The 27124-nt window shown below is 33.3% G+C and overlaps 1 protein-coding gene across 5 annotated transcripts in view; it reads left to right on the top strand.

The window, feature by feature from the left end:
* The window catches only part of sfl (N-deacetylase and N-sulfotransferase sfl), a 722911-nt gene that overhangs the window by 217422 nt on the left and 478365 nt on the right, over positions 1 to 27124 (top strand). For 3 of the 5 annotated variants that reach the window (XM_075377449.1, XM_075377450.1, XM_075377446.1), the window contains exon 1: positions 13405 to 13551. The exons of the other annotated variants lie outside the window; for them this stretch is intronic. The gene's annotated coding sequence lies outside the window, so the exon portion shown is untranslated. Of the gene's footprint in view, positions 1 to 13404; positions 13552 to 27124 lie in introns of those variants that run through there. 5 annotated transcript variants of the gene reach the window in all.

Genomic DNA, 27124 nt, shown 5'->3' with positions numbered 1-27124 from the left:
CGTAAGCAACCCCAGAATATATTTTATAGATAATTATCAAATCATAATAGAGTTAATGAAAACCAATGTGTCGATTAAATTTTGTATATTTGAAATTAAGAGGTTTTTGTCAAAAAAAATTTTTCTTGCGATTATTACTTATCAAAAATGCAATAAAACACATTACTTCCATATTTTGGGCATTGATGCCGTTAGCTTTTAAACGTAAAAGCCCAAAGGGCTGAGGCTGTAGAGCTAGGTCACCCTCATGGTCATGTTTTTCTAAGGCGCATTTGTTAACGATTAAAAAATAACAATTTTTACAAACTTTCTTATTAAGTAAAATATCGAATTTGTTTAAATTTCTTACTATTCTTTGGATAAGGGCCTAAAACTTATCTAAGTAACGTTTTTTGCTATAACCAAACATTGGCCCGACGGATGAAAAAAATGGTGTTTCGAAGACAAAAAAAACCTTAATAGGCACAGTATCGAATCGGTTTAAGATGGTCGTTAGTCCTCTAAAAATTCCCTAAAACGTTTTTCTTAAACAATTTTTTGTATGACCAACCATTAAGGCAAGGAATGACCAAAATATCGCTGTAATTGTAAGAATATGGCGCTTGTCGTAACCTGAACACGTGAAAATTTTTCACACGCAACCGTTATCGTATTTTGTAAATTTGAAGTTTTTGTTAACTTTAAGGCGGAAATCTTTTTTATCCCCCTACTTAGCACCGGTGAAATCTACCTCCGCCTTCTGGCGTACCGAAAAGGATTTTTTTAATTTTATCGTAATACAATTACTGAAATGTATTAAAAAGTAAAAAATACCGTAAAAAAGTGTTAAAAGAAAGAAAATCACAAACAAATGTTACTTAAGTAAAACATTAAAATTTTGTATAATTATTTTATTTTATTTCGTATTCATATATGCACATTTATTCAATAAAATTTAAATAAAGAAAGAAGTTTTTAAAATTGAAATGGTGTTAAAATCCATAATTTTTCATTAGTAATACGGCATTAAAAAAGAGCATTGTTAAAAATCGAACAAACTAAAGAGGTATTTAAAATTTAAATGGATTAAAATATGTAATTTTTCATTAGTGGTACGGTATTTAAAAAAAATACAGAATTAAAAACTAAGAAGGTATTTAAAATTTAAATGGATTGAAATAATAATATTTCATCGGTGATACGGTATTTAAAAATTAAAGAGACAGAATTAAAAACCAAACAAACTAAGAGGTATTTAAAATTTAAAGTCCACCAACGATTTAATAACTTATAAAAAGATTAAAAAGAGAGACGAAGGTAAATATTTAATTAATAATTTTTATCATATTTTACAATATTTATTTTACATTTTAATTATATTTATTGATAATATCAAAAAAAAATATATAAAAAAATAATAGTTACTATTATTAAATTAAAAATTATTAAAAATAATAAATAAATAAAACGATGTCGTACGTTTAAAAGATACTAGCAGACCCAGCAATGCTTCGCTATTGCTACGTATATATATATATATATATAGTTTTTAAATGAACGCAATTGAAAATTTGATAAAAAAATTAAAAACTGAACATCACAAATTTTACCTTACACTTATTCTCCTTCCCCTTTTCCTTTTCCAACTTCTCTCTTTCATCCTTTTCCCTCAGTTCTCTTCCAGTTTCCTTTTTACCCTTTCCCGTTTTCCCCATTTTCTTTCCACCTTTTCCCCGTTTTCCATTTTTCCCTTTTGCCCGTGCGTAAATAGGTCCATTAGTTTTTTGGTCTTTACCGGACACACATACGAACATCCGTTATATATATATATATATATATATATATATATATATATTAGAATAAAAGTCTGTTTGTATATTTGTTTGTTTGTTTCGTAAATATCTCGACACCGGCCCCACCTGGCGGGTATAGTTTTAAATTGTAGGAGTAGTTTATTTTTACTCTTAGACGTAGATGTTGCTAAAACGTATCGACATTCCGTTGTATTTCTGTATTATTGTTACTTTTATCGATTAAATTAGCGAGTCGAGTTTTTAATATCCGGCTAAAGAAACCCGGTACAGGATCTACCGCTTTTATACGAGTACTTAGGCATTCATTCGTGTTTCTCAGAGTAGACGTGTATCTGAAAAAAAAAACTATGTTTTATATTATGCTATACATCAGCTTTTTGCCCGTTCAATTCTTTCTTTATCTGTTTAGTCTCCGGAACCATCGTAAGGTGCGACTTCATAGGATGATATGTGTGAATGAAGTGTAGTTTTGTACAGTTTCAGGTCGACCGTTCCTGAGATGTGTGGTTAACTGAAACCCGACCGCCAAAGAACACCGGGATCCACGATCTAGTATTCAAATCCGTATAAAAGTAACTGTCTTTCAATTATTATCTATATATTATTTGCGGTGTCCTTCAAATATTTGTTTTTTTGTTTGTTTCCTTAAATGATTTTTTCACAGACTCCTACCTAATTGCGGAACGAAAATTTCCAAAACCCGATTTGGTCGATTTTAACTGGCGAATTTCGCGACTAAATTCCTTCAGATTTTAACGGGTTGTTTGCCGTAGCTATACGTGTAGACTTGCCGAACTTAAAATGTCTCAACTTTTATAGTTTTTAACGGTGTTTTTTATTAAGTCCTGCCGACTCCGCAGTTACAAATCTTGAAAATATGCGATACAGTCAAATCGCTTCGTTTTAAGTTCGATGTAATAAATAAATAGAATATGTTCAGATAAGTTTAGGATGAGTATTTTTTTTAATAGATTGGTCATTTGTTAAATAAGAATCAGGTAGGATGGTCGGTGGTGCGTGAAGGGGACACGACATCGCTAAATTATGCGTGCCACGTGGAATATCGATAAGTTGCAGAGGATACAACTCGCATTAGTACTTCACCTGTTTTTAAAAACAGGTCGTTCTGAAAATCAGCTTAACAGATACAAAAAACCTTCATTGGTTTTTCGTTTTATAACGAAAAACCGCTTTCCTCAACACCCCTAACGCGTGGACAAAAGATCAATCGGTAGGTAAGGATTTTCAAATACAGCCTATTTTGATGAAAAATTTCCTGTACTATATTTTACGTTTATTACCAAGCACCTGAGGCATTCAAAAAATTCAAAATGTGTTTACTGTTAGTCACTATGTAGCCCGTCAATTCAAACAATTAGTTAAAACAAATGGAATTTTGGCACAAATTGGCAAAAAGAAACCCGATCACGTAATCGATAAAAATGTTATTAAATATGCTAGATTTTTACCAGAATGATGCCAGGCAAGAAAGATTGTTTCTGTGTATGACAGGCTGACGGGAAAAAAATTAATATCCAAAAAAGGCTTATCTTATGTAAGAAAGAATTGTACAAGCCTTCAAAGAAAAACACAATCTAAAGTTTGGTTTTTCAAAATTTGCTGATTTAAGACCTAAATTTTGTGTTCTGGCTGGTGGGTAGGTACTCATTGTGTGTGTGTGTGTGTGTGTGTGTGTGTGTGTGTGTGTGTGTGTGTGTGTGTGTGTGTGTGTGTGTGTGTGTGTGTGTGTGTGTGTGTGTGTGTGTGTGTGTGTGTGTGTGTGTGTGTGTGTGTGTGTGTGTGTGTGTGTGTGTGTGTGTGTGTGTGTGTGTGTGTGTGTGTGTGTGTGTGTGTGTGTGTGTGTGTGTGTGTGTGTGTGTGTGTGTGTGTGTGTGTGTGTGTGTGTGTGTGTGTGAAAATCAAAAAATGAAATTTGATTATAAAATTCTCCTTTCAACCACGGAAAGTGCTATAGATTTTGAAGTGTGCATGTTATATCACAGTGTGAAAAATGTCCAGGCAGTAATGAAGTGCTCAGATTACTGCAAGAGAGCTGGGATGATTTTCATATTGAAATTATCTTCAAACAGTCGTTTTCTGAACTTTGTGTACTAACTACTCAAATTCTTCCATCTCAAGAAAAAAAAACAAAACGTGTTTCAGACGGGAAAAAATGAATATTCGGAAACTTGATTTTTTTATTTAAAAAATGTGTGGTTATTTAAGATACAGAAAGGTATACTTTCAGTAAGCTTCGTCAGAGTTAAATTAATTTTACGGAAATGAAAAATAAAAAACAAACGACTTTTCGCATTTTTCTCCGAAATTTTGAGCCTGTTAAAAAGTGACTTCTACGAAAGTTGTAGAATTTTGCACGATCTACAACTTTTATTGGATACTTTTTTTGACGTCAATTTTCGCCGGAAATCGTAATACCATTTTTCACCCTTTTTAACCCTCCACTATCCTCACTCACGCATGTATTTTTTTTACGTTTATTATAAGTTCCTTTACCATTTCCACTTATAAAAGTCCTGGTAACAATTTTTTCCCCCTCTAAATGAGTTATTTCGATCGGTACCGATCGGCTAGTCAATACCGAACGGCTGCATAAAATCTTTATAATATTTATTGAAAAACAAAAAAAAATGGAAATGAAATTTATAAAGTAAACACTAAATATGTAAAACATTTTCTATATTGAAAAAAAAATTTCCGTACTACAATGGGATAATTAACATGAATAACGAACGAATTATAAACGAAAAATAACACAGAAAATTTAGAAGACAGAAAAAAATTTAGCACAGAAAATTTATTCCGTAATTTAGAAGACCTGCCGGGCAGCAAACAAGGTTAATACCGTTTACAGTAACTCTATTTGGGGATTTCATGATTTTTATTTCAGGCTACTTAAATGTTTCATACGATTTCAATAACGAGCAAGATAATTCCAGCCAGAGTTATAGCGGTACAATGGTAACGCAGCGGTACTATTGTTACTGTAGCCGGGGAGATCGGCATTGTTCAGCGGCGACTAGACCGGTTTCGAACACGTGCCCGATTCACAACATTTTCACATTTTCACACTTTCACAAGCTACAGCTCCAAAACGATAAGTCGTACAAGAAAATTGTTTAAATAAAACTCGTCTGTTTTTTTGAGATTAACAACGTTTCCAAATGCAATACAGACGAAAAATAATTTTTTCCGATGAAAAAAACCGAAAAACTCGTTTTTTACAACTTCAGCGCCACCTAGTATTTCAATTTAAAATTATACGGCATTACTTAAAACACATTAATTGTAGAGGAGAATGTCTTCTACATTTTTTGTTTGTAAAAATTTTCTCTAAAATGCATAGATTCAGAGAAAAACGCATTTCAAAAACGTTTAGAGTTTCTCAAAAATCTGTAGGAGGTGGGATGTTAAAAATCTGGGAGTTAAGCTTCCCTCATCACCCCTAACATATGGAAAAAACATCAATCGGTAGGGAAGGATTTTCAAATAAAAATACAAATTGACTGAAGTAATATTAATTTTTTCTGGGTTGATGTAACTGTTTTCATTTTAACTTCTGGTTTCTTATGTAGAAATATTTAAACCAAACGAATCCTTTAATTTACCGGTAACCGAGTCGGTTATTTTTGTAAATTTATATTTTAAAATCGGTTCCTATACACCGTTCGATAATTTTTGAATCTTAACGGGGAAAATGCCAAGTACTGAACAACCTTTTTTCACCGACAAATATATCTTGACATTCCGGTTCGTTTTTTGTATCATATGGTTGTTGTGTTTTGTTTAAGCATTTTGTACACAGCGCTCTGTCTGGAATTAATTTTAATTTGGATTGCTTGTTGAAAGTGTCAAAGATATTTCTCGAAGAGATTTCTTATCCGGTTTAGTGCGACAGCTAAACGGGTCAGACCCCGACCTTTCCCGTTAATATAAAAATATTTATCTAAATATTTGGTTTTATAAGAAGTACAGATATTTTTTGTTTCACTACATCCGCTTCTTAAAGATATCAATGTTATTTGCTGTTCAGTAAACTCAAAAATATCGTGCAATACTGAAGATAAGTCAATTTGTGACATTCCGTTTCAGTGTGAATGCAAATCTAACTTTCCATAACGTGGCTTTTTATAAAATGCAAGGGTTTTAACAGTTATAAAACAATATAAATTATAAAACTACCAATTGTACCTCACGTTTTCTTATTCCACTTCTCTACAGCTGAAATAATCTCTGTAATTAATAAAATTAGATATCGCATAAAAGAGAAGTTCACTGCTAAGAAAATTACTGTATAAACAAGTGTACATACCTAACCACAATATTGACACTAGCAACAGTACGACACATCACATTGAAATCAAAACAGTAACTGTGTCTCCTACAATATTTACATTCAGGATTACGCAAACATTCTTGTCCATGCGTGTCTGTTCACTTTCGTGTTTAAACATGAGTTTTTATCTCATAGACATATAAAAATATTTTTTATACAGGCCTACATTATTATCGGAAAAAATACGCTGTGGTTTTTTCGGATACATTGTTCACGGTTAGAAGGAACATGTTAGCGGTTTTGATGGCTTCATTACTCGTCAACCCCTTCGAGTAACAAAATAGATTTTATGTGGTTTTAAAGTACATAAAACTTCCTTACTGCTGTAAACATTTCAGATTTTTGCCACCCGTCCCACACGTGATTTTTGGGCACCAAAACTGAGACGTTTTTAAAATCTTACGATTTGACAGCCATATTTTTTTTTGACGAAGGACACTCGGCAACAGTCCAATTTTTTTATAAGTACTACTAGTACCTAAGAGTTAAAAGGTAAAAAACAGACTTCTTACTCTAAGTCCTTCGTTATTTATTTTGAGCCCAAAATTTGAAAAAAAAAAAAAAAACAATTTGTAAAGGTAACTTCAGTAAAGAAGATTATTACAACATTTGGTTATGTAACAACATGAATTTTTAGTACACTAAGATGTAGTTTCATCTTTACTCTTTCAAAAAGTCCTTTTTGACCCTCTGTATGATGTAAAATAACAATGCTACAGTTCATGGAAAAAGTGACGAAAATAGCTGTTTTTACCTGTTGGCGAAAATACTCTTCTGAAGAAAAAGTTTTTTAAAAATATAAAAAAATAATTTTTGGCACTAGAAGGCGGGTAGTTATCATATACCAAATATCATCAAAATCAAAAATAGCGATGCGATAAGTTTTGAAAATTTGTTGAATTAAAATGGAATACCTTTTATACGTTATTAAATATTATGGAAAAAAGAAAATTAAAATTACTTTCCCTGAATTGCAGTAATTATTAGTATTTATAATTATGTATAGTGGCAGTTACTTATTATAAAAAAAAAAATTGCATTTGTTATGTACGTATCAGTGTGTATGGCCTATATTTGTTATAAATTTAGACGGGTATTGCACCAGTAAAAATTAACTTTTGTTTTATTTTTAAATAGTATGTTACTAAATATAGCCTATACTTACGTAAGCGGATTTAAAAAAAAAATGTACTTCTATTAGTGTATATACACATTGATTCGGATGGAAAGCGAAAATAATTTGGGAATTCTAGAGCTCGAAATAAGGAAAAATCTCATACAAACATTTGTCCGAAAACGCTTTGTTATCGAGTTCCAGGTGACGAAAGATTTCTGTTTCCCCGTCGAAAGGAGTTTTTACTGAAATTTTTAAGGCGTTATTTAAGGGGTAACTGTTTTGGTCTCTTACGTTGTTCGACTTGAAAAATTGAATAAAAGAGGCCCTAGAACTGTACGTAACGTAGTTTCATATCGACCGTAAAACGGACATTTTTTTAGGTTTGAAGTACATTAACATTGTTAAATTACTAAAAAAAATCTTTTTGAGAATTTAATTTTGAGAAAATCGATGGAATAAGTGTACGACAAAAAATCAACTTTTATTATTAAAAACAAAACAATATATATGACGTATACATGTCGTGAGTGTTCATAATCAACGCCCGGCAAAAACTTCTGAAAATAAATTTAAAGAAAAGTTTAAAGAAAATAAATTCAGAGTTGACAATTTGAAGATAAAGTCAGAGTTTAAAGGGTTAAAATTAATTTTGGAATTTTTTTTGAAACCCGGCTATTTTTTTTGTTTCTTTGTAACAAATGAAGGTATCAACTTGATATTTGTTGTGTGTAATCTTCTTGTAAATATCTACAAACCTATTTTCAGATTTTTCGAAAATTCTACCCTAAAAGGATAAAGAAGGTAAAAAAATGTTGAACAATGATGGAACATTTTGTACATTTCCGATACTAAACAAGATATTCACCCTAAATACTCGATAAATATATATAAAACGGTTTTTTTATTTTATTATTTTTTTTATTTCTTATTAGTACTTCGATGTACGACGCGGCGGCTCAACCGAGACAGCCGCTGCCCCTGTTAACTATATGTGCGACGCGACTGGCTGCACCTACCCCTAATAAACATAAAATAAATAAACTGACCGCGACGGGAAACGCAAGTAACCATAATACCGCGGGCGAAGCTTTGATAGGGATGCTAGTTAATATTTAATCTTTTTTTCCAACACTTTACGAATTTAATTTGTCTGTTAGTGTAGTAAGATACATTAATATAATTAATCGTTAAAATATTCATAATAATTATCAGAATTATGTGCAAGCACGGTGTGCCAAATGCTATAATTATTCAACAAAGAGGGATTAATCAATTTCTTTTCTTTGTCAACAATTAATCGGCGGTTTATTTGTATCACCAGCAGGAAACCCAAATACAATTTTTAAAAAAACACAACATTAAATTTTAAACTTTAAAACAGGACCGACAATAATTTACATATCAAACGAAGTTAAAATACTGAAAATCTTAAAAAATATAACAACTTAATGTATTTATTTTTTATTAAAAAAGTAAAAAATGTAATACTTTTCAACTTTTGTTAAATCTGTACTTTTTAAAATCGACGCCTAATTAAAACCGAGTACCTTTCAATAACCGATTAAATTAGATTTAAAAAAATTAAATAAACGATTAAAGAATTTGTGTATTTTTTTTTACAGTTTTAGGTCGTTTATATTTTTTTAAATATTATTATAAAAAACTGCTTTTATTTAAAAAATAAAAAAGGCAAAATTTGCAAAACCTGCGTATAAATTAAAGCAGTCAAGAAATGGAAGACTTAAAATCGATTCAAAGAGATTGTTACCGAGCGTGAGCTCAGCCTCTTCTACAGAATTCCGTTGCATATAATATTCTTTCATATTTAGTTTTCTTACCGTTATTATTCAAGTTTAGAATGAAAATACTTTTGTTGTCGAGCAGTATGCCATTAATATGCTGCAAAAATTCAAAATTTTGAGCAATTTTGATTTATCTTTCAAAATCGAAAGATAAATCGGAAAATATTTACAATTAGCTACTACTGTACGCAAGATAATTTTTCCGCTTACGTTAACCCGCAGAAACTTACTATAAGATCATCACAGCAAATTACTGAGTAAAAGAAAAATCAAGGAAATCGATGCTTTTAGTCGAGATCAATCCTTGAACGTAGTATAGGCTTACACGGAATCGAACCTCTTCTGTTTTTCGAGGTCGATTTAATAATTAGAATAAAACATTTTGCGCTTTTTATTTATTTTTGTGACATGCTGCACGTCCTGGGAGGAGTCGGCCAAATTTAAGACGCTGATTAGGACGTCAAAATAAACGAAAATGTTCACGCGGGCAAATGACCTATCTCGCGTCATTCTCTCTCTGTCCGTCAATTTGTTTTTTTCCGATAAAAGTTTATTTCCTAAGAACGATTCGAGATACTTTAATGAAGTTTGATATACGAGGGACGATCAGAAAGTAAGTTACATCCCCTCTATGAAACCAGCGCGTATTTATAAGACAATTTTTTATCTATAAGACAATTTTATAAGACCACATATTATCTATTTTTCGACATAATAACCAAGTTTTTCTAAACGCTTTTCATACCTTGCGATAAGTTTTTTATTCCGCTCTCGTTAAAATTTCGTCCAGTTTCTTTCAACCGTTTAAGGAACGCTTCCCAGTTCATCATTCCAGGTCTCCCCTCCCAGGTCTCGCTTCAGAGGACCAAACAGGTGGAAGTCGCAGGGTGCAAGGTCAGGGCTGTAAGGCGGATGAGACCGCACTTACCGCTTGAATTTTTGCAGCTCCTTTGTCGCATTTGTGAACTCGTTTGTCACACGTGCCGAATGAGGAGTAGCATTGTCGCGAAGAAAAACGACCCCGTCGCTGAATCTTTCGGGTCTTCGATCTTTAATGACTTTACGAATTTTTTTTTAACATCTCACAGTAAGATTCGCCGTTGATTGTAGCTCCTCTGAGTATAAATTCACCGTAAACAATTTCCTCAGAATAAAAAAAGGCTGTCGGCGTAACCTTTCGAACGCGCGGGAATGTTTTCACTTGTTTTGGCCGCAGCGAATTTTTGTTTCCGTTCGTGTGATACTCGTTCAGTCTCAGGACTGTAATGAGGCGCCCAGCTCTCATCCACTGTGATGATTTATTTCAAAAGCTGTGGACGGTCCTGGAATAACGTTAAAAAAAAGAGCAGACGCAAAACATTGTTGTTTGTGGTTGTCGGTCTCAGACGTTTGGCACCGTTTTGTGGTCGTGGTGCGTGACGTTGAATTCTCACCGTATACCTCAACAACTTGGCGATAAATTTCAGGATTGTAATTTTTTGCCCGCAAAAATCGGACCGCTGAATGCACTTCTAATCTGGACGAAACTCCTAGAGGACACGCCATATTGACAACGGCACCACACACGTACTGAATTTCATACAGAATTGCTGCTGGGGGATCGTGAAAACAACACAACCGGTCCTGCCGCTTCTAGACATTTAAATATCTCTTTCAGTTCAAGAACACGGGAAGGGTGTAAATTATTTTTTGATCCACCTCTCTTGCGTGTGCCCGACGTCATCTCGTAACAATAAATAAATTAGAAAATTTTCCTTCAAAAATTCCAAAATGGCGGCCGTTAAAATTCTTTAATCGCTGACAGCGCCTTAAATATTAGGTTTATCTAATTATATACAATTTTTAACCTTTTATAGTGAATAAAATGACACCTCGTTTATTATAAACGGCTGAAATCGTTAAACTGGATCGCAAAAATCATGCGAGCTCATAATTTTGCATTCTGTTATAGTAATGAAAATCATTGTAAATTATTTTTAATTCGATTAGTGAAAAGATTGAAAACAGGAACGCACGTGAACGTTTTTGTTTCGATGTACTGAAACGATCTGTTAAATTAGGCCAACTCTTTCGGGACATTCTGTGTACAGGATGTCCCGTATTAGCGTTTTTGATTGCAGCCGGTCGGCCGACTGACTCGTAATAAGGAGTGTCTCCGTTAGGACGACGTTGGACTAAGTCCAACGGCCTCGTGTGAGGAAATGATAGGACGGTATCGCTCTCGTTTGACACCCTTAAGGCCGAAGAACCGCTTAGTCGGTCGACGTCAGTAAAATATACGAGGAATATACTTTCGCGGAGGCCATCCAAAGTACGATGCTAGGACTGACAAGCCGCGCCAGATTTAACGTTAGATCGGCTGTTGACAACGTAAAAATAATGAGGTAGGTAGCCGGTGCGTTAACCGACGATCGATAGCGGTCGTGGCACTAAGAGAATGACAGAGGAGTTTTACGTTATATTTTTCCAGCATCTTTCTGCGATATGCGTAATCGTATTTCCCATAAGCTAAAAGAAACGGGTTCGAGTAAACATTTCTATGAAATCAAACCTTAAATGAATATATCTTGAGCGTAAAAAATTTACGCTGTATCTCTAGAAATGTTTCCATCTCGACATCGCGTACAAAAGTTTTAAACTTTAACTCTTAAATAAGGCTTCATTACCTCCTAACCGTCTAATAAGTTATAAAAATTTATCTTACCCGTATAATTCATGATTTAGAAAATACATACATGCAATTAATAAGAAGTAAATATAAACAATTATATAAGGTTTAAAAATCCTTGAATTACAAAATAGAAACGATTTTGTATTGATTTGAGAAACTTTGTAATGATATAAAATTTTTTTTTCAGTGGTATTTACGCGATAAAATTTGAGATAATATATTTTTTTATAACCTAAAACCTTAATAGAGCTCCAAAGTTATCAGCGAATACAGAATTTCGAAATTATATTTTTATGTTTTTAAAGTTGAGGATCTCAGAAAATTTCTAAAAAATAAAAATTAGGGGTGTTTCATTCTATTTGGCAGTACAGTACTGTTGTATAACGTCTGGGAAAGGAAAATCCGTGGTTTATTTAATGCGTATTATCTTTTTACGTAATTGTTGCTTAGAAATAAATTAAAAAGATAATATTATTCTGTCGCTCAGAAACAATGAAAATCAACAGACTACCGACAAATTTCACGGTCTTTCTATTTTTAAAATGATAATTATATTTTACATCGCTTATTAGTTTAACTGAAATTTTTATAAGCAGGGTTATACTGTATACAAGTAAAACAGATTTAAACTTCCTTTAAATCTTCGTTAATAACGGGTTTAAAATGATTTAAAGATTTTTCTGTTTTCTGTTAACTTATTAAATTTTTCTGATTAATGTAGTTCTGTTTTCAACCGCCCTTGATTAATTTTCCGAGTCGAATAATTATTTTTTTTAGATTTTTAAAATGTAAATAAATTTTTATTTATTATCTTATACTTTATTCGTATTCTGTTGGATTATTATTCCTTTTGTGTCATGTATTCAGTAATTATGCTGATATTTTCACGTAGACCTTGTTCCGATTAATTCTTTTTTTTTGTAGCGTTTTTTAATTAGCAGGAATTTAGAAATATGTTTTTAATTTGGCATCGTAGTCTGAAACGTTAGGAGGGTTTCCTGCTTTTCTGTGATTCATTAGTTTCGTGGTAATACGTCCTATAGTTTGAAATGAGGGTTTATGAGGAAAAGGACGGGGAAGGTACGGTAGGTGTGTTAAAGAGCGGGAGAGACGGTTCGTAGGAGGAGTGATTTGGAGCGGTCTGTGCCTTCCTTCCGCGCCTACTTCGCTTCGTCGCGAAGATAGCGTTAATGGGAGAGAACGGTACGTACGAAACGAGAAAGGTTTTGTTCAGGGGTTAGTAGTATTGTATTGTTGTGATGAAGGGGAGAGCGGTCGGTCGTTCTGGTAAAGGGGTATTTACGGGGAGGGAGATTTTGCTCGATTGTCTGGAGAAGCAATCAACACCATGCGTGTATAAAACTTGTCTCCTCTACCCGCCTGTTCTTCGTCTCACCCTTCGCGGTATTTTTTAATTTTTTATAATCTTTAATTCTTATATATTACCGCCGCGTTTATACGTAGAACGTTTTGTACCGGACTTTCGTTAATAATTGTTTTGCTGCGGTATTTAATGCGTGAAAAAATAAAAATTGATGTGTAAATTATTATACGTTATTTTAATGTCGGGGAATTTTTAACCGGTGCGTTGGCAATCCTGTGAAGAGGGCTTGTGGGAGTTGTCTTCATGCTCTGTGCTATCAGTTCAGTCTGGATCGTTGTAGGTGTGAGTTATTCTCGATGTCTGTTATTTCCTTTCGTGTGTATGTTCATAACGTCTGTACGATGTACATTATTATATAATATTTACTTTTTTTATAGTCTTATTTATAATTTTGTGTATTTTTTAGAGTATACATTGATTGATCGACGAGGTAAGTGTTATTATTTTTTTATTCAGATTGCGTATATTTTTATCCAAATTCTAGTATAAAATGATAAAACTGTAAAATCTATTATGTATTTGTTACGCTTATTTTTAAGAGCGCTACTCAACGACTGTGTTTCTTTAACATTATTATTTTATCTCGTAAGGTGAAATGCGATGTGTTTACCCCTTCATAATATCGACTGATCCGGGCCGGTCGTATGATTTTTCTTATAAACTAATAAGGAACCGGAATAATTAAAAATATTTTTGTTATCGGCGTAATACATCCGATACAGTCTGTTAGAGCCACTGTTAAGAAGCGCGCCGTGACATGTTAAATGTGAAGGTAACGTGATAACATAGGATACTTAAAACGTTCAGTAACTGTTAATTCCTTCTCATTGTAATCGTCATTTTATTCGAGTGTTAGCCTCGATTAAATGTTTTAATTACCTTAAACGTTGTAAAATTTATTTTATATCGTTTAAATTCTTATCGGAATCGTCGGTGAACAGTTCGATGTTGAAAATTCGGTAAATTAAGTTAATTTTGCGCTGCCGTTTTCTGAACTTTTAAGTTATCGCTTAGTAATCTTCTTAACGGGATAGGATGTACGTAATGAAAATAAAATATTATGTTTTTTAACTTTCCAAATAATTACTCCTCATTAGTAAGTTAAAAATCAGATTAATAATAATAATAATAATAATAATAATAATAATAATAATAATAAACAAATAAATAATCCTACAAATACCTTGTTTACAGTACGTGCTGTATTCACGTCGTTCTTGAACGATACAAGTCGAAAAAGAGAAGTTACATAGTCGTACCCGCATATTTTCGTGAATCCAAATCGGCTATTCCCGTTCGGAGACAATTTACGACTAAATATCGCAAGCGACTACCGCAAAGAGTGTCGTTGCACGGTACAATCGTTTCATTGAAACAGGTTGTGTATCGCGTAGAACGTTACGTCAGGTATTCTGAAGCGGCAGATATTCATTCGTATTCCAGGTAAATCGACGGCACGCGCCAACTTAGAATGAAGTATTCCTAGGGTTGCAGTACGGAGGGTTTCGCGTAATCGACTGTCATTTAAATCCTACAAATTACAAGCGACAGAAGGTGTGAATGAAGGCGATAAAGAAAAACGAATTTTGTGTAAACAAAATCGGGTCTGAAGATCTTAGTAAGAGACTGAATATCGTAATAAAACTGTGTTTAGTGAAGATGCTACCTTTCGTACCGGCGGGAAAGTGAATCGACATAATGTTCGGATACTTATCGAATTAAAGATAAAATTTTGCGAGTGTTCATACAGTATTGACAGATACTTAAAATTTTATTTCTTTTGAATACGATGATAAAGTAAATGTACCCTTTGCGACTGCTTTTTAACGTATCCTGAATTTACTTCCGTGTAATACGGTTTTAATAAATGTTATCGGATAATAATGTCGGTTAATAATACGCCTGTTATTGGATATTTAATTAATGTTTTCTCACGTTTCTCGCCTAATTTCGGCAAGGTTTTTATTTATCATCCATTTTCCGTGTAGTAGCTATTTCGGTCATCAGTGGTTTTCCTTTGAAAAAAAAAACAGCTTTTTGGCTTGATAAGCTAAATAAGGAAAACTGTTTAATAATGAAATGTACAATAACACGTCGCGGATGAATTGATTACGGAAAAAAAATCTAATTATATATTACACAAGTGCGAATGATGTTCAGTAATTCTTCCGAGAAAATAAATTAATCTGTACATTTTCTCACCGTAAACACACTAGCTGTTAACAAAGGCTTATGTTATAATAACATTGGTGCAATATTTTACCGTCTACAGTTATTAATTTTGTTATTAAATATTTATATTAAAATAACATTTTGCTCCCGTTATTTTACTAATTACTTTAAATTACCAAATTTAATTTTATTCGGCTTATTAGAATCTATAAATTTTTTATGCAATGGCTGCTACTAGCAAAACGGCATACAACCGAAAAACAGTTCCTCCTCCCCCCCGAAATCGGGCGAGAACAATGGAAGAGTTATATATGTATAAAAATTTTTTGTTTTGTAGGTCGAGTGAAAAACACCTCTTGTAAAATCGAATCTATTAAAAAGTAGTCAAAAAAGAGTCTGTTTTTCTTCGCGTTAAGAATGTAATTTTATCTTTATGTATTTTATCGTTTTTATCGTTTTTCCTCGTACAAAGCGAGTTAAACTCATCGTCAAAGCGGTATCCAGACCGCTAATTTGCACCGATCGTTACGGCATATTTCTTCTTATAATATTTTATCCGAGAAATTTTGTCGAACGCTTCTGTTAACGGTTCGTGTACATTTTAAAAATTAATTAAAGAATCAAATTTTATGATTTTTTTTCAGAAGGAAAGTCGTTTTCGATCGGGGATTAAACTAAACCGTTTTCATTTTTGTCCCCTTATTGACCTTCAAGCATGTCGGTGAAGCTAACAGCGACAGCGTAACCGGAGATAAAAATGATTTTGCTTGTTCGTCCTTAAATTATACCAAGGTTGTTTTTATTTATATAGAGTAGGCGCCTGTCTGATAAAATATCGCCTTCATATTAGATGACTTTGATTTCTTTCTTTTTCTTATTTATTTCTATTTAATGAATGCGAAGTTTGAAGATAAATGCGGCGTCTTATTTTCTGTACACCGTAGTTCATGTCTTCCCGGTTCCATTTCTCATCGTATCCGTAATATATAGTAGGAAATTTTATCGTAGCGCGCTTATCTACGGTATTTAACTTTCCTTCCTCTTTTTAAAAGAGGTGATAATAAGCCCCTTTTATTCTTATCGAACGTTTCTCTTTTTAGATAAATACAGGAAATTTTTAATAAAGCTATTGACAGACGTCGAAAGAACCGACGGGATCGTCTACAGTTTTATTTTTTTTCTTCGGTAAAAAGTTAACGCCAGATTACATCTACCACCCTCCTCGTATATGTACTTCCTTTCATAATGAACGATGGATTTTCGTACCGTGTGATAAACGACAGGCGTGACCGGGATTCGAACGAAGGACGTACCGAATGAAAGACGAGAAGGACACCACCCTAATATGGAGGTCGGCTTTATACTGATGAATCGCTGGAACCCGACGATTTTTAAATTGTAAATTAAAAATAGTTTCTTACGTAATTGCACTAAATTAGTGCCGTTTGATGGCGTAGCGCCATTTTTTAAATAGCATATCTATCAAACGCCCTCCCGTCATTTGTTAAGCGCTTTTGCAGACTGTCAAATCGTTACGCGCACCGTATTGTCGGGCACGGGTCGATATCTTGAGTTCGTTAACTCCTTAGGTTAACAAACGAAGATTGTAGACTCGAGATAACCCAGAGAAAATACTCGCGTACCAAAGGCCTAGAAAACGTGTCGGTCGCTGAACATCTGTGAAAATTACTCGATTTTGGAAACGTATCTCGAACCACCGTTAGGGATGCTTCGGTAGTTCGAGCTGTTGTTCCAGCGCATTGAAGACGATCCCTCTGTGATGCGGTTCAGGCTCTGTAACATCGCCGTATACCGATCAGAAATGACCACACGTCTTGCTCCTCATCTTAAACATAAATTAAGAGCCTCTGATTCCAAAATTTTCAGTGGCGCATCGGACTGTGGAGACTCATATGAAGCCGCTTTGGGGATTCATATCGGATAGAAACAAAAATTTTGAGGGGGTTGTTCGTTTCCGGTGTTCATTACGACGGATAAATGAGATAGCGCTTCTGTACTCGTTATCAAAATCTTTTTACCGGTTAACAAATTAGGATAATTTCTGCAAAATTTCGCCCGATTTGCTTTATCAAGCTCGCGTTGTTGTTTTATACGGGGGAAACTTCAGATCTTTATGAGGCATTCTTTTGATACTAGTGTAAGATAAACGAAGGAATATAGCAGGTGCTTTTTCGTAGAGGTCTGAGGGCTCTTATCGCCTGCCTTAATCTGTTGATATTTAGAGCGGTTCTCACGGTGTAGTTTTTTCCACGCACAATTACAACCGATAACACAATTACACGTTTTATTTTTAATAGTTATAATAATAAAAAATAAAAAAATCAAAAAATCTAAGTACCCTCTGTAGACAAACCCGTGTCGACGGTTAACATTACAGTAATATTTTATAAAGTAAAACAGAAATTCTGAGATACAATGCCAGCCGTTTAAACAACCGTAACGATTTATAAATATTGTAATCCTAAAGTAGTAATTTCTTTATTATTTTCTTCAGTAATTAGAAAAGAATAATAATTTTTCAATTTCATCGATTTCTTGTAACCGTACAAATAACAGAGCATTGTATTTTCCAGTTTCTCGATTCCTTTATATTATCAGGTAACAAATTGTACACCTTCGGACCCACAAACGATTAAAAATGTCTATACAGTTCCAGATTTGGCAAAGTTAACACAAATTCATCGTTCCTACTTAAATTGCTTTTGACATGTGTGTGCGTTACTCTATACATATTACAACTTCTATGAAAGATTTTTAGAACTCTAAAACCATACAAACATCTTTAGGACAATGCATTAAGTTTTTTTAAAAAGTGGAGAATATATTATCTTAACTTATAATATACATTATGTCGGTTCTGTCAAAACGTAGTTGTACAAAAATTCTTTAAGAAATAAAATTTATATATACTTAATGCGATTTCTTTTTTTATTTAATTTATATGTTCCTTCCAAGACGGATTGACATCTAAAGTTACTCCCAGATACTTAACCGAATTTACTTGCTGTATACGAGTAAAGTTTGGCATGTTTGTATTGCAGTTTAATTTGTGATATTTTATGCCGTATAACATTTGTGGCAAACATTTTTATTGAATAATTGTATAAAATTAGTCTTCATTACATTTAAACTTAAGCCGTTTTTTTTATTAACCATCGCCTAATTCTCCTAAGTTGTTCTTCAGATCTTGCCTTATTTCATATACACTTTGTTTCGAAATTTGCAGCAGCGGCCGCATCGGAACTTGTTTTCTCACAAGTTACCTTTCGGGATAGAACGGCACTATGACGTGAATATTGAAATTCCGACGGAATAACCGCTGCCTAATCGCAACCGAAACACCGTTTGAAAAATATTTCCATTGCGTAACGCGACGTACTCCATCGCTATGCATGGTCACGTTCAGGATTGCCGATTGTACACTTCACTGCGAGTGAGGTGTACGCAGTGGTTTTTTGTGATAGTTTATCGTAGTTTGTATTTCTTCGGTTATATCGATATACCGTTACAGATTTTCATTGTAGGTCTTTCCTTTTTTGTAAATATTTTAAATAACAATAAGGTATAAAAAAAATTTAAACGGTTTACAAGTTTTATTATTTAGTACGTTGTCATTAATTCTTTATACATTTAACGTCTTGTTAGTCACAATTAAAAGTTTTTTTGTTGATGTCCTCATACTTGTGTAATGAGAGATCTACATCGATATCGACCGAGTAATACTGTTTGAGTTTTCTATTAACAATAATTGTCCGAAGATTCGTTGTAGGATATTCATCTGAACCGTTAACTTCTAAGGATTGTCATATATATATATATATATATTGTTTTCGGCTAGATAATATAAGGACGGTTGGTCTGTCTTGTAAGATAATAAGATATAATTTGTTCCTTCCTGCACGAAATCAATATTTCATCTTTAATTTGTGGTAACTATGCAGGATTGCCGGCCTCCGTGGCCCGAGTGGTAGCGTCTCGACCTTTCATCCGGAGGTCCGGGATTCGAATCCCGGACAGGCACGGATGACATTTTCATACACGCTACAAAATCGTTCATCTCATCCTGTGAAGCGATACCTAACGGTGGTCCTGGAGGTTAAACAAGAAAAAACTATACAGGACTATTTATGTATTGTTCCTTAACGAAATAATTTTTTAGTTCTCGGTGCATTTAAATATTCCATCGAGATTCTTTCCCTTTTCAATATTTTCAAACGTCTCCAATGCGTATCGCTAAAATATATATAAAACGTAATATCGCTAATATTATATGAGTTGCGTTATATCTGAACCTATTAATTCGAAACATAATAATGGAAATAGAGGTTGATTTTCTTTTATTCCTCAATAAATTATTTTAATTGTGTTATTTTAATTCATTACTTACATTTTCTTAAAAAAAAAAAAATAACATTAAAGAAAAAGAACTCGTTTTCACGCAACACAAATTTTACACCGTAAATGTGAAACGCGTAAAAAATTAAAATAAAAAACTTATTAACTTAGCTTTGCCGTTATTCTCATAAAGTTTCGGCGTTTATCGAAAGTAGATTTTACAGTTGCTGGCTGTTTTTCGTGTAAATAAAAATTTTCACTATGTTATAAGTGCCATAACCTTTGTGTTGTAGGGTATTTGATACGAGCCGCAACTAACTCGCTTAAACTATCTTGAGAATAGCAAGAATCACAAGCCAGGGTTACCGAGGAAAGCGAGAAATTTAGCGGATACCCGTTTACGTGTTTGCTGAACCTAAAGCACCGTGTAGAGGTGCTTTTTTACTGATGAATTAGCAATTTATCGCAGTTCGCGTATCAGAAATATTTTATTTTCGGCAAAACAAAATCCTTATTACGCGACAAAGTCGTAAAGAGATTCATCGCACGTCATGATACGGGCTGGAATGAAAGCTAGTCGTTTGTTTGGTCCTTATTTGTTTCACGGGCCAGTGAGTAAACAAACTTATTTAGAGAGTTGGAAGCACGATTAATACCACAGCTTCAAGTGAAGGATCCCATGGAACAAGCGCGAAGCTTCTTCACGCTTTGCTCTATCAGTCCGCGCGTTTCTGAACGAAAAATTTCCAGGATATTGGTTCGGCCGCGGTACTGCAGCGTCAGCGGCTCCGTTATTACGGCCATACCAGACAATTCATTATGGGAAATTACTAAAGCACACGTAACTGCACATCTACCCCACAAATGAAAAATTGCGTGACGCTGTGAGGGACGCCTTCTGTTACGTAATGCCAGAAATGCTCCGTCGCATGTCACAGAGGACGTGGCGACGTATAGAATTGTGCGTGCAACATGAAGACGAACAGACAGACCCGCTGGACCATTAAAATGTATATTATGTGTAAGTGAATAATAAATAAAATAATAAATAGTAAAATATTTCATTATTATATCGCATTTTTCATTTATATCGTTACAAATTTTTGTACTTTCTGTTATTCCCCCCAATTTTTTTAATATTTTTCATTATGATGCGTTTTGAAAATGCTTAAAATATGATGATATTCCTTCATTTTGGGATGGAGGAACCGTTTTTTATAATCGGGAGAATCACAGAAAAGACCCAGGCGTTGTTTAGAAATACCGATTACTGTATAGTTAAGATTCGAAATATTACAGCATCGATTACTTACATCGTGTTGTCGATCAGTCCACATCATGTTCTCAAGTGACATTAGTTTCTCTTATTATAAAAGCCGATACGAAAGAAAAAGCGATCCGGTTTCATCAAGATAGAGGAATCGTTCGTAAGACCAGAATATATAAGTAGAAACACGAAATGCGTGAAAATTCATGTAAAAAATGATCGTCGGGTATGTAAAAAGCAAAAGCGCCGTGAAGAAAAACCGATCAGAAACATTTCACTGTGATTCATAGCCGGAAATTCGTCGACCCGGATATTGGTGCTGATACCCGACGGATTGAAGAAAGCCTTTGGAAAAACGCGAAGAGTCGCAACAAACGTTAATCGGGTAACCACCGTCCTATGATTCATTCATATTTGTGTGAATTCACGTTGCGTCGTCGTAGATACCGGGATGAGGAATATTGAAAGACGTTTCGATTGTTTTTGAAAATGAATTATTTGCCTGGGTTTTTAAATTATTTAAATAATCAAAACACGATCGTTAATTAGTTGAGGTTAGCGTGCGTAGGTTACATTTGGTTAGATTATATTTATAAAATAAATAAATGGTTACAAAATCGGATTATTTCTCCAACCTGGTTATTATTATTATCAATATTTCCCGCTGCTTGAGTTATTTGTAGGCGAAAGACTTGCAAACTTTTAGGGAGGGAGAAACGAAAAAGTACCTGTTTTTCTGATCGAAAGTTGATTTCTACAATTAAAAATGCGTTTCCCCACCGAAATTGACATCGATAATTAAATTTCGTGCAAATATGGAGGAATTGGATTATTTTTTTTAACCGACTTATCCCAAACGTAACACTTATGAATTATTTTTAGGCTGAATCCAGTGGCGGATGGAAAGTTGAAATTACTGACGGACACAGTAGGTTCGGAAATTTTTTTTCATTCGTGTTCCTTTTCAGCGGCCCTTATATTAGGGCTTTTGGCGGTGGTAAACCTGTATCTGATGACTCTGACACTGGATATCTAACTTATAAATCGATCGAGATAGAAGTTTTAATTTTATACGTTTGATTAATGTAAATTGTAATTTTGCTACGCTCCAGTGAATAAAAGCTTGCTGAAAACTGTTCGGTATTCGACAGCGTCTATTCGTAGTAATATTGTTGGGCGGCGAAACGTTATACGATAGTATGTAATATTAATTGCGTAATAATTAGTAATATGTTGTGTTTGTGTTACATTATTATTTATTTTCAATGAAAGTATCTTAATTAAATTGACCTAGACCCTAATCGCATTATTTCTTAAATACCATTCGATGCTGCGTTATGAACTAAGTGTTTTGTTTATTGTAAACTTTATTATCGCCTTAGTGATAACAATGTAGTTACGATGTAAAAATAATAAAAACGTTAATGTTTCGTGCGGTCTGTATTTTTGTCGGATGTGAACGAAACTTAATAACTTGTTTCGTAAATCGGTTTGTTTATTTTACTCGTAGATAAAATTTTCTGTCGGGTTGCTAGACTGCATTTCATTACTGACAATTTTTCTTCGATAAAATCGAGTAAAATTTTAAAAAGTTCCGGTTTGACCGTTTTTAATTTAGTTGTTTTATTCCTGTGTGAAGTGTGAAAAAAAATCTAAAGTTTTAATATGTTTTTATGCGAATTAAATACCCCGTGTATATATTATTAAACGGGTAAAACTAATCTTTTCTCGTAATCTTTGGCTTAATTTTACAATTTTTGGAAGAACTATGTTCCAGTTACAGATCGTTTTTTTCCCTTAAAGTAACTATGTCGGGCAGACATTTGTTACAATAGTACAAGTTGTACCTGTGACCGCACAAGACTACATTTCATTTACATTCCTACATATCATCCTCTGAAGTAATACTTTACGGTGGTTCCGGAGGCTAAACAGAAAAAAGAGAGTAAGAAAATGTGTAGAGTAATTAAAAGTAAGCGTTTTACAAAGGGGACAAAATGGTACTTTAAAGAAAAAATATATTTTTTAACTATCACATTGTAATGTGCTACTCCTGCTAGTAAGACAAGGTGCCGGCTTATCAGGTTTTATTTCTACATCGTCGCTCTGCGCTCTTCTTCGAAATAGTCATTTTTTATTTTAATGTATCTCTTCATCCACCCTGCTTTCTTAATCAAGAAAGAAAACAAGGAAACGTTTGTTTCCTTATTCACGTTTATTAAATTGTTTAAAATTAAATTGTGTGTGTGTGTGTGTGAGAGAGAGAAGAGAAGAACGAACAGGACTTTGCTTCTTTAGGTTGTACTTTTCGACCTTTCATAGTCCAAAAACGTAGAACTTAGTTTCGGGCTAACACCTTTCCCCCTTATACTATACTGCTGGGCAAGTAAGAAAGCCGTTTTTCTTATTTTTTCCGTTAATTAATTGACTTAATTGTGTATTGAAATTAAATTGCGTAAAGAGAGAGAGAGAGAGAGAGAGAGAGAGATTAAATATAATTGATTTTTAACTTTATCTTAAAACGAGTTATTCAGTTCTGCTTTAAAAGTGTAGACGTAGTAGGTTAGTACTGTATGCTGTAATAGATTTTTTAATATATCAGAAATTTATTTTTATTCTGTTTTAATGCATATTTTATTTTTATTAATAAGAATTCGTTATTTATACAACATACTGCTGTATTTAAGTCATCGTTAACAGTTTCACTTGTAAAACTAGTTACTTTAAAATATAAAATCGTACTAAAGAAATCGCACACTGATCATTTAAACACATAAAAATGACAATAAAAAATTTATTAAAATTATGAAACAGAGCATTCGGAAAGTCGCCGTGCACTATGCTTTAGAATTGTGGTTGCATTCCGTTCTTTCAGCGTTTGGTCGGTTGCTCTGTGGATTCTTTGGGCGTAAGTCAGTAATAAACCAAGACGTCAGTTGTTGAGTTGTGATTGAACGTGCTTCGTTGCGTGTTGTTTCAATATTTGGAGAGAAACGTAATGGTTCTTTGGTAGAAGAACGCGTTTTCACGTTTAAGACGTCTGTCGTGAACGCGACAAGTATTCTGATTTTGTGAAACACTTGTTTCTGAAAAGTTTCCAAATACTCCTTTTCCTCGCCGCAATGCAGTTCGAAATATTATCGGTAGATTTCGGGGAACAGACTCTGTTGAAGACCACCTAAACTAAACGAACAAAAGCCGTTTGATATGGATGCTACGGCCGAAAGTCCATCGAGATGTAAGACTTGCTACCGCACGTAAAGCTGGAAGAAAAGAAAAGAACTGAAACTTTTCCCCTACAAAGTAATGTAATGTGCGTTCAAGAACTGAATCCTACAGATCGTGCCAAAAGACTAAATTATTGTAAATTCCGTTGGTATTCTCGGCATTCGTTGTCTCATACGGGAGGGTATATCGATTCACAAAATACAGGCCTGTGGTCGACAACTTAACTCCCGTGAATTACGCGAACAATCTTTACACGAAGCGAAAATTGGAGTCTTGATGCGATAAGAAGCAAATTGTCGGTCTATCTTTTTTAAAAATATAGTGATCGTCATCGTGCTGTTTTAACAAACTGCATCGGTCGGTCGACAGAAGTGAAAATCAGTCTAGGTTATTTCCAAACAAGATGGCACCACAGCGCACGCAGCTATTAGGTCAGTGACATTTTTACGAAATGTCTTTGGTGAACTAATCACTTCGAAGGTTTTGTGGCCTGCACGATCGCCTGATCTGACTCCCCCAGATTAAGTTTTACGGTGAGGGGGGGAAAATTGCGAAAAAATTGACTAACTAAAAACCGCAATAACAGCGGCATACGTACGAGACATTCCAGTACATCAGCTTGTTAAAGTGTTTGAAAACAAATAGAAATGTGTGTATTGTTGTATAGATGTTGGAGGGGGTCATTTTCATCAGTTTTTATAAACTATTCCAGTCATTATTATATCCGTTTCTATAAAATAATGAAATCTAAATACAAAGTAATAATTGAGAAAGTTTTGTCCTTACACTTCTGTAATTCCAGTGCACAGCAACTTTCTAAACGCTCTGTACATTCAAGTTCACTCGAATTATATATAGTTATCTTAATTTATGTTATTATTCTTGTATAAATTAAATTATGTAATAAACTTTCTGGATCTGTTTTATGCTTTTCCTTAGTTACTCTTAATGCGTAAGTAAGTTACGAGTCAACCGACGAATATAATCGAAATCGATGAATTTGCGTGACGTAATTGGAGGTCATATTAGGTCACCAGGGAAAATCGATGGAGTTTTATTATTTTGTACGTCTGTTAATTCTTAAAACAGATCCATTTACGGTTATTTTAATGAATTATTAGATTTCTTACGCAGTTAAAAATTCTTGCTAATCGCTGAAATATTAATTAAACATTATTTACGGTTTTATTTTGTGACGATTATGTTATCAGAAATCTAGTAACCGTTTCATTTTTGTAAATCTTTGGAGGTTTTATCTGAATTTTTATACATTTTTATATTCACTATTCAATTTTTGTGGAAGTCCTTTATCCTTAAATTACCATCGCGCGCGCAGTAAAAATATATAAGTTATAAATATATAACGTTGTTTCTTTTTAGTTATTTTAAATATTTTTTTATTTCATTTACACTATATATATATATATATATATATATATATATATATTTTAATTTCTTACAATTGGTACATAGATATCTTGTTTGAATTGGTGATTTTTTGATCGGTAAAAATTTATCTGATCTTTGTCCATGAAAAATTAAAAAAAGTTATCAGTTTGTAAACTGTTTGGTGTAATTTTTTTTCCATACCAGACAGAAATAATAGACATAATCTAACTACGTCATAAATCAGAGAATGCGATCGGGATTTACAAACGTTCAAACTGTTGCTGGGATCTTCCGACTAGTTCAAAATATTTTATTTCTATATGTTAAAAACCCGCGTCAAAGTCGAAACTCATATTTTTGTCCTGTTTATGTCGGTTATTTAAAAAACTAAGCCTTAGAAAATACTCAAAACGTAAAAATCCATTTATATTTAACTTTTAAATATTAATAGCGATTAAATTCTGCGACGATAAAATATTTTTTAGATTCTTTGTAGAGTTAATTTTATTTTACGCTTAGGACTTAAATATTCATTTTTATTACGGCAATTTGTGTCTTCAGTTTATTTAAGTAATATTTTATTTTTACTGTGAAGGAAACGAAAAAAAATTATTGTATAACACTTCTGTGAACGTCTTGTAATCTCATTCTCATACTTATGAAATCATATGTAATTTTCCTTAGATAAAATGTTTTAGGTTTTGCCTAATAAAACGTAATTTAATTACAGTTATTAATCGTCCGAAAAAAGTTTCGAAAATTTAAACCGCCTCCTTTTAAAAATTATTAAATCGTTAAAGAAGTTCTGCTAATATCGAAGAAAACGTCAGTTTAAATATATTTACAGAGTATTAGTAGAATATTTAATTCAGTTCGTTAAAAATATATTTCTGTTTAATAAAAATAAAGAAAAAATTGTTGCCGGGTACAAAGATACGCGTTTTTAGCGCTAAGCTTATGGAAAACTTTTACCTATATTAATTACTCCAATCGATTCCTTAATGTTATGCTTTTGTGTTAAACTGTATACTCTAATGTATACGATACCGTGAAAGACTCATTTCTTGCAAATGTCGATATTCTCCGGTGAATGTCGACGCATCGGTAAAAGGCCAAAATACTTGCTTTGCTTATTCGGATCATGTCGACAAACACAGATAAGATCTGGTTGGTGTCAAAACGGTAACTAGAAATTAAGTAAAAATAACTTATACCGATCTCTAAGGTAAACAGATTACGAGAAACCCTCGAAACTTTAAATTTAAGCCAAACATAACCTACGCTCGTCGCAGGTCTCTAACCTCGTCTAATTAGCGTTAAATATACAAATTATATATGTTATTCTGCAACATTGGAGACGATAAATCAAATTCACCGCATTCAACTTGCTCTGATGGTGAAAGTGGAACGAAGATATTTTTATAAAAAAATTGAACAAAGAGCAAATCATCTGACAGCTTTTGTATTGTTATCGTTCATCCTCGGATTAACGTATTCTGTATATCCTGATTGGTCCTTTAAATTTATTAAATGCTGAAAATTTGATTTACTTGTTATAAATGCGATGAATTTGATCAAACGCCTCCGATGT

This window comes from Lycorma delicatula, chromosome 10 (assembly GCF_047948215.1).
Source record: "Lycorma delicatula isolate Av1 chromosome 10, ASM4794821v1, whole genome shotgun sequence".
Taxonomy (NCBI): domain Eukaryota; kingdom Metazoa; phylum Arthropoda; class Insecta; order Hemiptera; family Fulgoridae; genus Lycorma; species Lycorma delicatula.
The sequence above is the reverse complement of the archived record's forward strand: the minus strand, read 5'-3'. Positions and strand labels throughout refer to the sequence as shown.